At 35.0% G+C, this 17,249-nt stretch overlaps 1 protein-coding gene across 5 annotated transcripts in view; it reads left to right on the forward strand.

Annotated features, from left to right (window-relative positions):
- TMEM196 (transmembrane protein 196) overlaps positions 1 to 17,249 on the forward strand; it is a 75,573-nt gene that overhangs the window by 17,111 nt on the left and 41,213 nt on the right. The window lies entirely within an intron of this gene.

The following is a 17,249-nucleotide window of genomic DNA, read 5'->3' on the forward strand; positions in this document are numbered from 1 at the left end:
AAGGCACTGAAGGAAAATGATCATTCCAAAGGGATTTCATTAGTAGTAGTAGTATTTCATAAGCAAAAATAAGATTTAAAAACTTTTATTAGACAACTGTCAAAATGAAATCATGTCAACATTTATAGAAAGGGGGAGTAAATGGCATCTGTTGAGCCTCAAATACTCTTGGGCCACTGCCTTTCTGAAATTCAAGAAATTTAGTGAATGAAGTTATGTTGTTTTAAATAATATTAAAGCATCTAGTTTAACTTCAAGAATAAAAACAAGGGTTACATTAACTTAGTATCATGTAAGAAAAATAACTAAAGTATTTTTCTCTCTTCCCAATCTATTTAATATTATCTAGTTGAGTCAACGTATGTGTAAGTACAAAAATTAAAAATTTTTGGTTGGCTCAGTAAAGAGTAGATAAATCAATCATATCTACACAGTTTTTATCATAATAATTATTTTCACTTTTAGCTGATTGTTTAGAATAACCAAAATTCATCTAAGTTCCCTGCAATTAAAGTTGTAAATCATATTGTCTAATACAGTATAATCAAATAATATATCTGACTGAAAGAATGTACTTAAACGCTAGAATCCCTGAAACGGTCACTTTTTAAAACTCAAGTTAAAAATTCAAATTAGTAAAGAAATAAAATATCCATTTAGGATCACTGTGGTTATAAAACTATAGGCTGATTTTTTGGGGGTGGGGCTCATGTCATACAGTCTGAATCTCTTCTTAGTTCTTTCAATGATTAATTCATATAACTAATATTTATAAAGGGCTTTCCATGTGCAAGGCATCGTACTATTTACTACAGAAAATATAAAGAAGAACCATGCTTTACTCAAAAGGCTCTTGCCCATTGGAAAAAGCAAGATGAGTATAGAACTAACTTTATCAGTGGTGAAAAATTAGAGTGTGACCTTAGAGAAACACACAAGCAGATAAAGGGGAGAAAGGTTAGGGTGGTCAATGAAATATTCATGAAAGAAGTGCTATATCCATCTTGATCTTGAAAGTTTATTGACATTTGGCATTAACAACTCAGTGTTACTTAATGGCTTACATTGTGAGGTCTAGAGTCAGACTATCTGGGTACAAATCTCAGATCTATCACTTTCTAGATGGGTGATCAGCAAAGTTTCCTCATTTGTCAAATGGAAATAATGATAACAGTACTTGCTTCATATGGATGCTAGAAGTCTCAAACGATATAATGGTCCTGGTAAAGTGTGTGGCATATAGTAATTACAAAGTAAATATGAATAGCTGATACTGGGTGCACAGAATGACAGTGAAGCATGTGAGAAAGGAGTGCCTTTCAAGAAGAAGGCAGGGAGGTGGGACAGGACAGGTCATGTACCAAGAAGATTAGGCTCTTCTGTTTTCTGGGGCTTAGGTGTGTAACGGGGAGAATAGAGATAGAAAGAGTAGTTGAGGTCAGTTGTGGGAGGACATGTGCCAGTCTAAAGCAAGATATTTTTCTTTATATTTTCATACTAATAACAATAACAATTCTTACTTCCCAAAGACACTCCAGGAAATGCAGAGAGAAGAGAAAGAGAAAATTAATCCCTTTGGTAATTTATGAATTAAAAATCTGTATTATATATTAAAACCAGATGGGATTTTATAATAATTAACATGTCAGGAAAAAACAAGTCTATAATTTGAATGCATTTTGAGTGGTGTCATGAAGTTTTTTGCAACCCATTATTACATAATAATATCACTATAAGATTTCTGAATTGCATGTTAAAGTCAATGGAAATAAAAACTGTTCTATGAAGGTATTATTTCTTATTCATGGAACCTGAAATCATAAGCTTTTTATTTAGGAAAAATGCACTGGGATTTCAGGCAACTCTTTTGGTTATTTGGCCTCAAATATGCAAATAGAGGAAAAAAGATGGCTTAAAAATAAAGTAGAAACAAGATAAAGGCTTAAAAAGACAAGGATGGATGCTTACATAGGTTGTTTCCAGCCACTATTTCATAATTGAGCAAGTGATGGTTCTCATGATTAGTCTAAAAACTATGGCCATTGCAAAGGAAAAATCATTTAACTATAATTTAAGTAAAGAGAAAGTTATAAATACATTTATAACATTTTGGCGCTTGATTCTTTGTTATAGCAGATATATTCACTTACATTGGTGAGAAATATGAAAGCAAAAAAATCACAAGAATTAATAGATAACAAGGAATGAACCCTTGCATAAGTTATTTTGGGAGAGACAGTAACATGAAATATAATTGATGTATAAGGCAAGGAGCTAAAGATAAAGGACTGCCTCTCTAAGGTCTGTGATCTTAGGAAGTTACTTTCCTAAGCCTCCAATATATAATCTGTAAAAGGAATGAACTTGATTTAGCAGTGTATAGACTCATGGGTCCCAGAAAGTCTCAATTTTTGGTTCTAGATAGACTAGGAATCTGGAAATTCAGGTACTGGTGGCTAGAACATACGCTGAATTGCCTTTGAAATGTAACATGCTATAATTCTATTCATCCATATCTTATAATTTTTAAAATTTAACTTATTAAAACAATTTTCTAAGCAAAATTCTACACATGTAAACAAGATAATCTTTTAAAATATTTTTGAATTTCTATATCTAAATCATGGAGCTTGAGTGATTTTGTTGCTTATTTTTCTGCACCATCCTTGTTTTGTATATCATAACTTTAGCTGCTTAATAAATCTGATACTTTGAGTGAGTGAAATTTATAGCATAATCATAACATATATCTGTTCTGTGGACTCCTAATTCACCATGGCAACAACTTGACCAGTTGCAAGATTGTGCTGAAATTCATCTACAATAATTCCGATCCATACCATAGCAACACAGATGGGATACTGTATGTAATGAAAGCTGTGCCAAAGTATTATTTGTAATATTTAATCTATAAAATTTATTTAATCAAAAACAATAAAGTGCAATAAGCACCCTAAAGAGTTACTTCAAATGTACAGAACTTGAAGCTATTTTATCTGTGACCTGATAATATAACATTCATTTTTTCCTAAGGCCAAAACACATCATAATACAAAGGATTCATAACCTTTAGTATAAGATGAAAACAATGGCAGTATCCTCAGAAGAAATTACAAAAGAACATTTATACTATTTTAAATTAATGTTAATTATACAAGTAATTCATAAATAATTTCAAAAAGTAAAAAAAAATAGTCAAAACTGAAGTTCTCTTCCTTAACCACCATTATAAATTGAGTACAAGGTCATGGACATATCTCCAGTAATAAATAATATAGTTTTGGGCATATAGTCTAGTTTTGCATGAAGTTTCTGCATATAATGAAGCACACACATGACTCTCTAGATCCCAAGTAATGAAGCTCTTCCTTATGTAACTCACACTTTCATTTTCAAGTGACACTGGTTTCCTGGGGGAAGTGTAGTTACTATTCACAAAAACTTACCGTGCTACAAAATAGACATAAAAAGATGCCCATTTCTGTTGGTAACTGATAATGGTATGATGAAAGAAAAATGGTAAGTTCTGCTATTAGCATATGAGTTTTAGTCTAGATTTCATCCACACATAACTACAATGTGTTAAAATTTCTCTCTAGAGCCCATGACAAAGAGTGCTTTGGTATTTTAACCTTTATCCAAGAGTGTAACTGGGTCTTTGTCCTAGAAACATTAGGGATTCCTAACTGATGATGTTTGCATCTGTCAGCCACTTGTTGATAGTTGGGTTTGATACAAACATGATATAAATGAAGGAATCAAATTTCTTCACCTGGAAAGCTTTTGCTAAATATGTTCAAGTTGGCTCTCTGGATTGGCTTTTTTATTAGCCATATCTCCTAATATGTACTTCTAATATGCCCAAATAGATGCTCATTTTTTGTATATTCACTTAGCCCCTGACTAACCATCAATGTTACAGTAGATGGGAGGCATGGCTTAGCCATTTAACCTGAAAAAATGTCTATCTCAGCCTCAATAAAATCTAGAATAGGTTTTGGCACACACACACATATTCAGAGGAATGCCTCAAAAATTCTATATGCTCAAATGATGGTTGGACCTGAAATAGCCTCTCATATGTGAAGTATCACATCAGATTTCACTTCACTACTACATTTTCTATATATACATATCTTAATTATTCATTCAATGGATATTTTTATACCTAAATTACCAGAATGAGAGTTGGTTAAAATATTTGATTTAGTTGTCTTAGTTATCTAGTCAAATTACCAGGTGTCTGCTCTGCAGATAGACATTTCAACATACCAGATGGACAAAGCTGGGATAAGTAGGGAATAATATATAAAGGATCTATTCTAGCATACTCTAGGGAAGAGAGTGAGAGAGAAGGAGAGAGGAAAAAAGAGAGAAAGGAAACTGTGATTACTTTCTTCTGTGATAGACAAAGTTTTATGTTTAATGCAAAGTCATCTTTATTTACATCAGTCAAATTGAATGGCAATTGGGTTCATATATCACATTCAGTGTAACTGTAGCACTGGACAAGTTATTTTTCTTTGCTGAGTTGCAGGTTTCCTATTTCTAAAAGGAAAGAAATAACAGTATTGAGTTCATAACTGTTAGTGTTTGCCTTTCCTTTATTGTCCTCATGTTGCTCCTTGGCGGCCAGGATCTAGAAGCAGCCCTCTCTTTGTGATGCAGTACCTTTAATCAACATTAGTTTGGCTCATTCTTATTTGTTTGTTTCACATATAGTATATGTCTGATTAGCTTTTGATTTAATTCAGGTATATAAATTAGCAACTACATACATGTACCATAATATCTACACTAAAGACTCATAAATATTTAGCCCAGAAATGAATGAGGAATAGCTGCAGCCAAAAGACAACTCTCCCTTTGTTTTTCTTTTGGATTGGGAAAAGGACAGTAAAATGCTATCATAAAGATATTAGGTAAATTAGGCAATTAATTAAGCAAGACAAGCCAAATAGTAGAGATAACTACTATTTATGCCATAAAACCAAGTCCTCAAAGAACATATGAGTATATAAATAACTGTCAAAAGTCAAAATAAAAGTACAAATTAATACTTCTAAAAAGAAAATTAACATCTTTCAGACTTGGCTGGTTTTGCAGAGAAATACCCACGTAGCTTTCGAAGCGATGTTTATTACATGTTGTATAATTAACAGCTGAATCAATTAAATATTTAAATTTCAACAATGACTATTATAGCCTTAATTCATTTCCACGAATTTTAGTACCAGTCTTAAGAAGCCAGAGAAGCATTTCTAAATTCCATTAGTTCTTGATCTATGATTAATATTGGGAAAAATTATGTGGTTAAGGCCAGAAGAAAATAATTGTGGTCAAGTAGGTCACGTTAGGATCTATTTATTCTGTGGAAATAGTATTATATAATTTATTGATAGTTAATTATGGTCCAGGTTCTTTCATTGTTAAGAGCATAGTAGTTTACAGGATTTATGTAGGAAAAGGAACTTTGCATAAGGTCAAACTATTATTTAAACAGTTGAACCAATTTTTAAAGCCAGGAGTCTTATTTCAAAGTCTACACTTTTTTCTACTCCATTTATGGAACTTGAGAAAATTTCATGAGAAAGTCATTCATAGATGAATCCTGACCTCATCATTTTCTCCCACCTCTGAATGTATGAGTCAGGCAGGCGGCTAAGTTCCAAACATTCTTATCTATTTCCAGGAGGAGACACTGATTTAGCCAATCAATCATCACGTACACCCCCACATTCTCATAATAGTACAGCCGAAGATGTTGGGCCTAAGTTGTGTCTGCTCTCAAAGCTTAAACCTTAATCCTAAAACGTAAAACTAAATTATCCTTTTCAAATGATTGCTGAGTAATATAAGGACAAGTTAATGAGAAACAAGACAACAAATTTAAACAGAGTTCAAAATGATAGTTATCACGAAGAACCAGTGAGTATATATATACCTTAGATGGATTGTACAAGGCATGGGATTATGTAATACAGAGAACTATGTTGTGTACGATGGACAGTATAGGTATGAGAATGTACTTTCATGAACTGTAACAAATGCACTATATTAATACATGATGTTAACATGTAACAGGGTGGTTAATGGGAAAAGTACATCTAATATAAGCTAAGGACTATAATTAGTAGTAATATTTGGATGTTCTTTTATCTATTGTAATAAATGTTTTACCACAATGCAAGGTGGTTGTGGTAGGGTGGTGTATGGGAATCCTCTAAGATATGCACGATTGTTTTGTAAACTCACAATTTTCTAATAAAAAATGATAGCTATCAGTAAGGGACCCAGATAGTTGAGGTTACCTTTCTCAAGAAGGGGGATCTTAATCTGGGCCTTGAGATTGGCAGATTTCCCTCAGGCAGAGGAGAGAAGAGATTGTGCTAAGTAAAGCCATCAGCATGCATCATCATGGAGGGGCAATGAAATGGACTGTTTGGAGGAGGACTGTTTGAGGAGGCAGTTCTAGTGAGAGCAGAAACGTAAAAACTGGTGAATGAAGGTAACTTAAGCAAGATGGGCCCTGAAAGAATGGTGACACTAGTCTGTTCTTGATTCCCAAGAGGGCTTGTGGAGCTCTGCTGGGTAGAATTTGATGATCATGTGGCCAAGGCAGTTGGACCAGGCATTGTTGCTCAATGTCAGGGCAAAGCGCTAGCCCTATTTTCCCAAGGTGTGTATCATTGGTTGAGGGAAGTCTGAAGACTTGAGGCAAGTGTAAATCTACAATCACAAACCTAAACACAATTTTAAGTGACTGTCCTGTTGACGTGAATTTGTATTTTTGTAAGTTCATTTTATTCAATTATCATCGCAGCTGTCTGGTATATAAAAATGGCTTATTTATTTAATTGGAGGTGTCAACATGACTCAAAAAAAAATGAAAATAGGTTTTAGACTCATTAAAATCTGGGTTCAAATTCAAACTCTAGCATTTTATAGTTATTTAAATTTGGATGATTTGTATTAAGTCACTGAAAAATCAACTAACTCATCCACAAAAAAGCAATGTTACTATTTATTTCATGAAGTTGTTCTAAAAATTAAATGTAATATTTTTTGTAAAAAGCTTCAATAACCTTTCTGGTCCACATATGACTGCACGCTTTTGCCATTTTTCTGGAAAATCTATTTTCAGTGTGTGGTTTCTATTTGCTTATTATAGACATATTTTATTTTTATACATGTGAAGGGGAGCTTATTGTAAATCCATTGATGAAATTGAATTTTGGCTTTGTGTTTGCTAACATTTATGTTATATAACTTTTCTTAGAAAATATGTGTTCTTCCTATCCCATTTTGGATATCACTAGTAGTGCATTTTGATTTAGTGAGCATGTCCCAGGACCAAGGAATATTTTGTTTAGGTCAATGTTGGGAGAAAGAGGTGTAATTTTACCTCTACAAAATAAAGAGGTATGTTTAATTTTCTCATTATTTCCGGTTGGGTTGTTAGAATTCTTAGTTCTTTTCCCTTGTCTCCTGTCACTTGTTTTCCTAGATGGATTACTATGAAGAACTGAAATAATTTTGATAATTATGATGATATTAACAATAAGAGCAATGGTAGTTTATATATATAATATACTGCATTGCCTAAGAATTCCAACTGCCTTCATAATACCATTTATTCGCAGCAGAGGAGTTTCTTCACTTAAGGGACAATAACCTGATAGATTTTATTGATTTTCTTAAGATCAGAAAGTGAAATCATTAACAGGCTTGAAATAAAAAAACCTAAGCCACCTAAAGGAAGGTGTATATGTGTGTGTGTCTGTCTGTCTGTGGGTGTAGGGGAAATCAGTATTTATGAGGGGAAAGTTGTCAATTGTCTGATTGTCACAGATACACAATAGACACTACATTTAGACTGCTAGTGCCCTGATATTTGGGCAAGTTCACAATGCCGTCACCCTCTGTGCATCTGCATCTTATTTCCATAACTGGCTAACTTTCAGAAAGTGCCATGTGCATTGGATGGACACTCATTTATTGTTCTGGCAATTCTTTTGAAGAGCATAATTTCTGTCTTCTAGTCCCCAAGGGTTGCTGGCTATTTTCATCTCTATAAGGACCAGGCACAAATCAGACTAAAAGTTGGCATGCACCCATAGGAGTAGTTTTTATCTTTCTCCCACCAAATTCAACTTCTACATTTAAAACTCTTTTATAATTTTCATGTTATTCAAGTTGTGAGCATTATATTTCAATGTTATGCTAATATATTACTGTACCTAAGCTCATTTTATTTATGTGACATGAAAGAATCCCAAACATAAAAATACAAGCAAAAATCATGCAAATTGGGATAACTTACATTAAAAGTATATTGTTATATACAAACATGCTTATTAAATTGTTATTAAGAAATCTATCATACAGAGGTCTTATATAATGTATATCAAAAGTTTAGGCTACCATAAGAAATAGAGCATTGATACCATTGTCTATATATGTATGTTAGTTATTGATCACCTGCCCCTTTACTTACTTCCAGAGGATATCACTATCTTATATTTTTATATATATTTGAATTTTTAAAATGGATTTATTTATTGTATTTTTAAATGAAAAAAATAATAATTTGAACTCAGGAAATAAACTCTCCTGCTTATCTTATTGCTAACTATGAGATAGTTGTGTTTTTTTTTAAGGACTAACATGAATAATGACCTTATTTAAGATTTAGTTGGACAATTAACACTTAAATTTATTGCAAATCTAAAGTTCCTCCTACCTAAATTCATAAGTTTTGTTATCCTTTTGCTTGCCCATTTTAGAGCAGAAACAGCTCCTAACATCAAAAAGCTTTATTTACTTAGCACACTGAAAATATTCATCAGATTATTTTTTAAAAAAGAAAAATTAACACAGGCGTAACTAGAACAGAACACAATGCATAATGCATTTTTTTTAAAAAAACAAGAAAAATGGAATTAAGTGAACACTGAGAGGGAGACCTGAAGGAATAACATTCTGAGAATGTAGGCTGATTGTTTTGTGTCCTGAAAGATTTGGGCCCTGGGCCAGTGGAAAGTTTCTGGGATGTCTGGTCTTGAATTCATTTAGATTAGCATGCCAATCAGCTACGTGCTATGTCTGAAGGTTTCTTCTGAAATTCATCTGTGTATTATTTGTTTCCTTCATTTGCTTTACAGTGTGTTTGAAAAGGCTTCTCTCACTACCTGCAGTGCATTTGTCACTGTGGCATTTTTCTTTCCAACTCTCCGTTGAGTGCTTGAGTTTAATTTCGCTATTTGCCATGGCTACCTCTTATCCCTCACAGCCTTCTAAGATACCAAGATTGACCAAAGTTAATGGAAGACAGCGTATCACATCAGTGTATCTGTTATACATTTCATTCTCGGTATTTTTTTTTCTGCTCAATTTGTTATATTTGTGAGAGGTCATGACTCTATTAAGCAATTCGACCATTCACCCTTTTGCAGTTGACCTGGTTTTGAAATTTTCTGGAGTAGAAAGAGGACGGTATATTTTTCCTAAATCCTTTACTTCATTTCAGTGTTTTGTTCTAAGGTGGAAACATAAGAGATATTTCTGAGTTTAAGGGAATAAAGAACATAGCATAATTATAACAGCATGGTTTTCCAAACTAAGAATTGAAAGAAAGAAGTAAAGGAAAGTGGGAAAGTGACTTCTTTTAAAGATGGGCACTACACTAAAACATGCAGGAGAACTGGGAGAGGGGGAAAACAGAGACAATTGAGGAGCCCTGTAAACCTAATGAAGGCAGAAAAAATTCTGCAAATTGGGTTATAAGATTGCACAACTTAGCATCTGAGACTTCCAGGTGTTAGGCTTGTAGAGATGGGGCCAAATCAGTATTGAGATCGGTGGCAATGACAGTTGATGGGCCTGAGCTCCAGGTTTACCCTAGGTTGGGAGGAGTCAAGAAGAGGAGACAGTGTGGTATGGATGACAAGCTCTGCTGGAAGTCCAGAGGATCGGGTTCCTCTTCGGATTCTCATGATCCAGATGTTCACTTTCCTCATTTCTTTTTCTACACAATTTAGTCAACAAATATTGATTCCACAGCTATTATGTTTTCTTATCTGTGTTATCCAAAGGATAGAACAGTGAGCAAAACAACCATGGTCCCTAATTTGCTGAAGCTTTATTATTATTATTTTTTAAATATTACATTCAAAATATATGAGGTCCCATTCAACCCCACCGCCCCCACCCCCCACTCCCCCCACAGCAACACTCTCTCCCACCATCACGACACATCCACTGTACCTGGCAAGCACATCTCTGAGCATCACTGCACCCCATAGTCAACGGTCCACATCATAGCTTTATTTATTATCCACATCATAGCTAAAAGGAGTAGAGACATAAAACAAATAATTGCACAAGTCAGCAATTACATATTGCAATATATTTAAAAGGTTTATTATGAAAGACTATGACAAGAGAACTTTATTAAAATGGTAGCAATATTTTGGAAGCAACTGTCTCATGACAGTGAGAACAGGGATCTGACACTCCTAGCTTCCAGCTGAAGAGGTGAAAGAGCACCATGCCAAGCAGACAGAATAGTATGGGTAAAGACCCAGAGATAGAAAATGCTGGTGTGTTTGAGGAACTAAAAGAAGGCCGAGGTGATTGGAGTGTGGCAAGTGAGGAGGAGCAAGAGAGCACTGGGTGAGTAGAAAGGGAGGAAAGGGTAAAAATCACATAAGCCTTTATAGAAAACATGCAACCACATTTTGATTTCCCTTCATTATAATAGGTGCCAATGAAAGCTTTTAAGCCAGAAAGTGATAAGATTGTATTTACATTTAAGGATGTGCATTTCCAGAGTTGCAGCTTTAGAACTATATTAAAGTCAGAAAAGTTAAGGAATGACAAGTCTGTTAGGAGGCTAATAAGATGTATGATACAATGTTTACTTGGATGACAGCAGAGGTGGTAAAATAACAGAAGCAGAGATTTTTTTTGAAATAGAAAATTGACTAGACTTTGTGTTGCATTAGATGCCATTTTAGAGGGAAGTATCAAAGAGGACTGCCAGATTTTGGAACTGGTAGGAAAGAGTCCTCTCTAGATACTTAGAAAAAGAACAACTGTTTATGTGCCTGTGTGCATGTGTGTATGTATGTGTGTGCAAGAGAGATATAGTATCACAAGTCTCTATTTTTTAATTAAGTTAGATCTGGCTGTAAGATATGCAAATGGAGAGATGCTTGGCTATTAGATACGTGAGTCTGGAGTTTAGAAGAAAGAACTGTGCTAGAAATATAACTAAGAGTAGTCCATAAATAGAAGACATTTAAAGCCACATGACTAATTGAGACCACCTAGAGATAGAGTATAGAGTGAGAAGAGACCCAGCACAGAGCCTTTAGTTATTATAATATTCAAAGGCTGGATAGTGGATGAGGGACTAAGACAAAAGAGATTATTGAAAAGTAGTGGCCAGAGAATTATGTTGAAAACTGGGAGAATGTGGTGTCAGAAAAGTTAATAGGAAAATCTGCCTCATAACATGAGGTTTGTAACATGAAGGTTGAAACATGACAGTCATCATTTACCTTAGCAAGAGCTAAAATAAATCAATGGGACTATAAGCCAGGTTGAAGTGAGCTGAAGAGAGATTGGAAAGTAAGAATATGGAAATAACAAGTACAGAAGTGTGGTTATGAAGGGGAAATGGGACTGTGTACAGAGATAAAGCAAAAGATGGAAAAGGGTTTGCAATTAAGGGAGGTTTTTGCTTTTAAGGGTGAATGTGGAAAAAGTTTGCATGCTCATATGAATATTGGAGTAGAAGAAAAGTATGAAGATGGACAGAGAGAAAGTCTTTGAGAAGCTCAATGATGAATAGATCTAGAGCTGAGGTGGGTGGTTTTACACTGATGGATTTCATTTTGGTCTGTTTTATAAAAGGGAGAGAAGAATATGTGTGCAGATGCAGACAGTTTGCCACATTTAATGGTGAATGAGGAGAGGAGTCTCTTAGATGCTTCTGTGCTTTCTATTAGCTCAAAACCTGTCAAAAGCTGAAGGTGAAAAAGGGATAGGAATCTGGTTTGAGGAGCATTAAGAAAGTTGTTAAATATTTTCTCTTCCTACTAGTTGAGAATTAGAATTAAGTCACACAGTATAAGCTGGTTGGAGACTTAGAAACAATTCTTTCCAGCTTCATCATTTTACAGATGAGTAATCTGAAGCCCAGACTACTGGCACACTGGTTGGTTGCAGAACCAGAACAAGAGTCCAAATCCCTTAATTCTTATTCTAACATTCTTTCCATTGGTGCCTCAAAATATAAAGAATCCTGGAAATAAATGCTCAACCAAAAAGAATATGCAACTATCTGGCTACTGCCCCAAACTAAATAGGAAAGATCCCTAATTATTGGCACTGCTAAACTATAAGGAAACTATAATACATATTTTAACAGATTTCAGGGGTTTCCTTCCACTTGGAAATTTCAAGAAACAACTTTCCTCATAAATTTTGGCATGTTTGCTTTTCCAGAGCAACAGGGAAATGAAAACTAATTTTAATAGCTAATATTTTCAAACTCATAAGAGCTATTGATTTATATAGGTAAGTAAATGAAATGTCTTCAGGAAGGCTTTAAAAACAGATTCCAAAGCTCATTTACAAAGCTGGGTACATTCAGAAAGCTTACACAGGAAATGTCCAAGTCCTGCAGCTCTGAATATTTGCAATTTGAACGTTTTCATTTTTTATTCAAATATATACAAGTTAAAATTAATAATCAGATTCAGTACATGATTTGCCTAAAGTGGCTATGAACAAATATGTGTATATATGTTATGCCTTTATCCAACATTGCTTTTAAAAATTGTCCAAAAGAATATAAAATAAAACAAAAACACAAACAAAAAATTCTCTAAATATTTTATAAAGATAAATATCTTAAAAAGGGCCACATTATAAGAGGTACTCTTTTTTCTTATTTTTTCCTTGACTGTGGATAGCAAAATACACTTGTATGTGATAGGGTGAGCTGAGTTTACCAGTGTGAAATTAAATAAAAATATCGTTATGAAAGTTAAGCTATACTCGCAGACTTTAAACTCTAAGAATTTATAACTTAAAGGATTTTCACAAAGGAATACTCGGGTTTGGAGACAGAAGTATAAACGTAACCTATAATTTTGCTAATGTCTGCCCAGTTCTAGCAGTTATCATCAAACCTCTTAGGCCTTCAGACATTCAGAGTAGTCTTTTAGGTGGACATATGAGGAATTTGTGAAACATCAGGTTGAAAGTACCTGAACAAGCCAAGTCATCTGCTGCTGCATTAAAAAGTGCACGTTTGTGAAACATTCGGCAATGGGTCAGCAGGCAATAGGCAGGCAGGAAGCAATTTGCTTCTACAGCATTCAAACAACTGAAAGGAATAAATCTAGGAAAGCTTGTACCTGCTGGTGATAAGATTTTTGGGAGGAAAATTGGTTTTCCTTGACTTGTGGCCATTACTAGAACTAGGCATCATCTAGACTGGCATAGTTGAATACAGCAGCAACTAGCCACATGTAGTTATTAGATACTTTACATGTGGCTGGTCTGAATTAAGTTGTGCTCTAATTATAAAATACACGCTGGATTTCAAAGAATGAGTGTGGTAAAAAAAAAGTAACATAAAACACTTCAAAAATTTTATATAGATAACATGCAGAAACAATATTTTGAATAATTGAGTTAAATATATTACTAAAATTAATTTCACCGTTTTCTCTATTAATTTGGCTACTAGGAATTATACATTTATACATGTAACTTGCATTTGTGGCTTACATTAGGTTGCTGTTGGACAGCTTTTGTGTAGACTCTTTTTATCAAAAGAAATCATTGCTGGCTAGGGAACTCTTTGTGCTTTGTTTTCTTGAGATATAAACTATAGATGGGAAGGACTATAATAAATTGGAGTTATTGGTGAACTGGACAGACTGAACTGAAGGTACAGTGCAGCATTTCCCAAAAGGGGCATCTAAGTCACCTGCTCCTATGACACAGACCATTCAACCTTTACTTTCTTATGATGAAAACAAAATATTTGCGTGATTTTTTTATTGAAAAGATTCCAGCTATCATTAAGGAGCTGGGGGGCATTTTCTCAATTCTCCTACTAACCTGAAATTCATTTATTCACTCATTCATTCATCCATCAACTGTTCATATTCAATGACCTAGTCCTGAGTTAAAGCTAAAAGTTTAAAGATCGAAAAATAAAAATAGCACATGACTAGGAGGGGTTCAAATCTTTAGGAGTGACGGGTATATAATAAAGAATTGCAATAAAATATGATCAGTGTATCTGTGTTGTAATAGACAGGAATGCAATGATTTGCTAGGTTCAGACTGGGGTAGGTAGAGAAGTTGAAGATGACTTCACAAATAAAGTTTATCTTTACACTGGCTCTTGATATTTAAGAAGGGATTCCCACCTGGAGGAAAAAAATAGACTTTTCTCAACACCTGCCACATCCCATCGCCAAGGCTAAGTACTCTCACATGGGTTGTCTCTTCTATGCCAGGACTGTGTGATATTAGCATAAGTATCCTCATTCTCATAAAGGAAATACAGAATATTATTTCATTATAAATGGTATGTTCAGTGTCAGAGCTCTGTGATATATGGCATGATAGATACTAGAGAAATATCTGGCACACGCAGTAGTTACTGAAGAAATATCTGTTAAAAATAAGTGAGAAAAATAGGGCTTAGATTAGTGGTGATAAAGTGTCAAAGGAGGGAGGGGCTCACTAATGCCATCTGACCCAACTCTCTCCTTTTAAAGATGATACCCAGAAAATTCGGTTGACTTGCCTAATAAAAATAAATGGCCAGGGGAGATTGAATGGGAGCCTAGGAGTTCTGTTATGAAATGCAGAACTTTCTACTCAATAGTGCATGGCCGGAGCACACACTATTGGTTAACAACCTCTTAGCCCACGACTCCAGAAAACAATTCATAAGCTACACTCCGGTAAAATCACATCAGGGCCTATTCATAATTTACTGGAAGAGTTCACCTTGTTTATACGAAATTCCTTTCTGTTGTCAATGAGTTAGGGTTGTGATTATAATATTACTGACATTTGTATTTCATAATATCCCCAATTTTGAAATTCTGATGATTTTCCCTCTTTCTTTACTTTCCTAAATGTTTGTTCCTTTAACGGACTTACCAAGGTAGTTCTGGTAAGTCAAAGCCTTGAGATTTACAGGATCCTAGAGCTTCCCAATAAATCAACTGGCAAATAATTATTGGACTGGCTTTGAACAGAGCACTCTGAAGATGGAATTTGAAGCTATATGGTACTCTGGACTCTAGCACCAGTGGCATTACACCTCATGGGAGAAATCTACTTTCTAACAATAACAGATATTGAGAATTTGAATTCTTCAAAGTGCTTTATATGTGTCATTATTTACTCTTAACAGAAATTCTGTGAGGTGCATAGTCTTATTCTTTTTTTTTTAAGATTTATTTATTTATTCCCCCTTCCCTAGCCCCCCCCCCCCCACGTCCTCTGTGTCTATTTGCTGCGTCTTCTTTGTCCACTTCTGTTGTTGTGAGCGGCACAGGAATCTGTGTTTCTTTTTGCTGTGTCATTTTGTTATGTCAGCTCTCCATGTGTGTGGCACCATTCCTGGGCAGGCTGCACTTTCTTTCGCGCTGGGCGGCTCTCCTTACCGGGCGCACTCCTTGCGCGTGGGGCTCCCCTACATGGGGACTCCCCTGCGTAGCATGGCACTCCTTGCACGCATCAGCACTGCACATGGGCCAGCTCCACATGGGTCAAGGAGGCCCAGGGTTTGAACCACGGACCTCCCATGTGGTAGACGGACGCCCTAACCACTGGGCCAAGTCCACCGCCCCTTATTCTTTGAATTAAGGAGGAAACTGTGGCAAGATATTTAAGTTACTTTCTCAAAGTCACAGGGATGAAAAATGGTGGAGCCATGATTCAAACCAAACCACTTTGACTCCACACCTGTCACTCTTAATTATTAAGCTATACTGCCCTCTACTAAATTCAAATACATGTACCTTGAGACAGAATAAATAGCTGCAAAAGGATTCTATGCAAATCCATGGATGCACAAAGGTAGGTGAATAGAGAGATAGGTGACTTCATGGAGGATGTGCCTGACAGAATGAAAGAGAGAGGGCTTGATGGCAGGTGAGGAAGAGCAAGGTTGGTGGAGGCATGAAAAACCCATGGAGATCTCGAGCATGGCAAAGAGAATATTGTTCCAGAGCACAAAAGTTGCAGAAGGAAGAGAGCCTGGAGAGGCAGGCTTAGCCAACTATGAAGAACCAGTGTACTATATTGTGGAATTTGAATGATATACTTTTTAAGAATTAGAAAGACACTAAAAATAATTGAAAGGTTTTGAGGATGGTAGTGACATGAGTCAATTTATTTTAGGGATAGTCACCCAGGCGGAAGTGGGAAGACTTAAAGCAAGGAGCTTCACTGAAATCTTTCTTATTAAAATTAAGCATTAGAATGAAGTTAAAGAAAATTAAAAGGGCTTATGTGAAAAATATTATGGAGGCATACTCAGTGGGACCTAGTGAAAGTCAGGCTTTGAAAACTTAGTGTGGAAAGGATTGGAAACTAAGTCTGATTTTTGTATTGGGGTGGAAATGAATAGAGAGAGTACTTAACAGAGATCAGGAAAATAAAAATGGGAGTATATTTGGGAAACAATAAATAAATTAAGTTTGGATAGGTGTGCTGGTTTGATTCATTCATACATGAAATAGTTATGCTTCTATTCTATATCAGATATTGTACTATTAAATGCGGATACACAAAGAGCAAGATATGGTCCCTATCTAAAAGGTACAGTCTATGGAGGGGAGGCAAATATTAATAAATAATTGCACAAACAAATATTTAACTACAATGCTACAAAGAAAAGGTCAGGGTGCCATAGGACCTTAAAACAAGAACTCAGTCAAGAAAGTCAAGGAGACCTTCCATGAGGAAGTAGCATTTAGGCAGAAAGGTGAATCATGAATAGGAGTTAGCCAATCAAAGTAGAGGAATATTCAGGCAAAGGAAACATCATATGCAAAGGAAATGAACTTGATGAGTTCCAAGAAGTTAAGGGAGGGATCAGTGAAAGCTGAGACTGGATAAATAGGCCGATCATAAAACGATTTAAAGGCCATGTAAATACTTTGAACTTTGTCTTAAGGACAATAGTTTAACAATGGAAG

The sequence above is a fragment of the Dasypus novemcinctus genome, chromosome 5 (genome assembly GCF_030445035.2).
Source record: "Dasypus novemcinctus isolate mDasNov1 chromosome 5, mDasNov1.1.hap2, whole genome shotgun sequence".
Taxonomy (NCBI): Eukaryota; Metazoa; Chordata; class Mammalia; order Cingulata; family Dasypodidae; genus Dasypus; species Dasypus novemcinctus.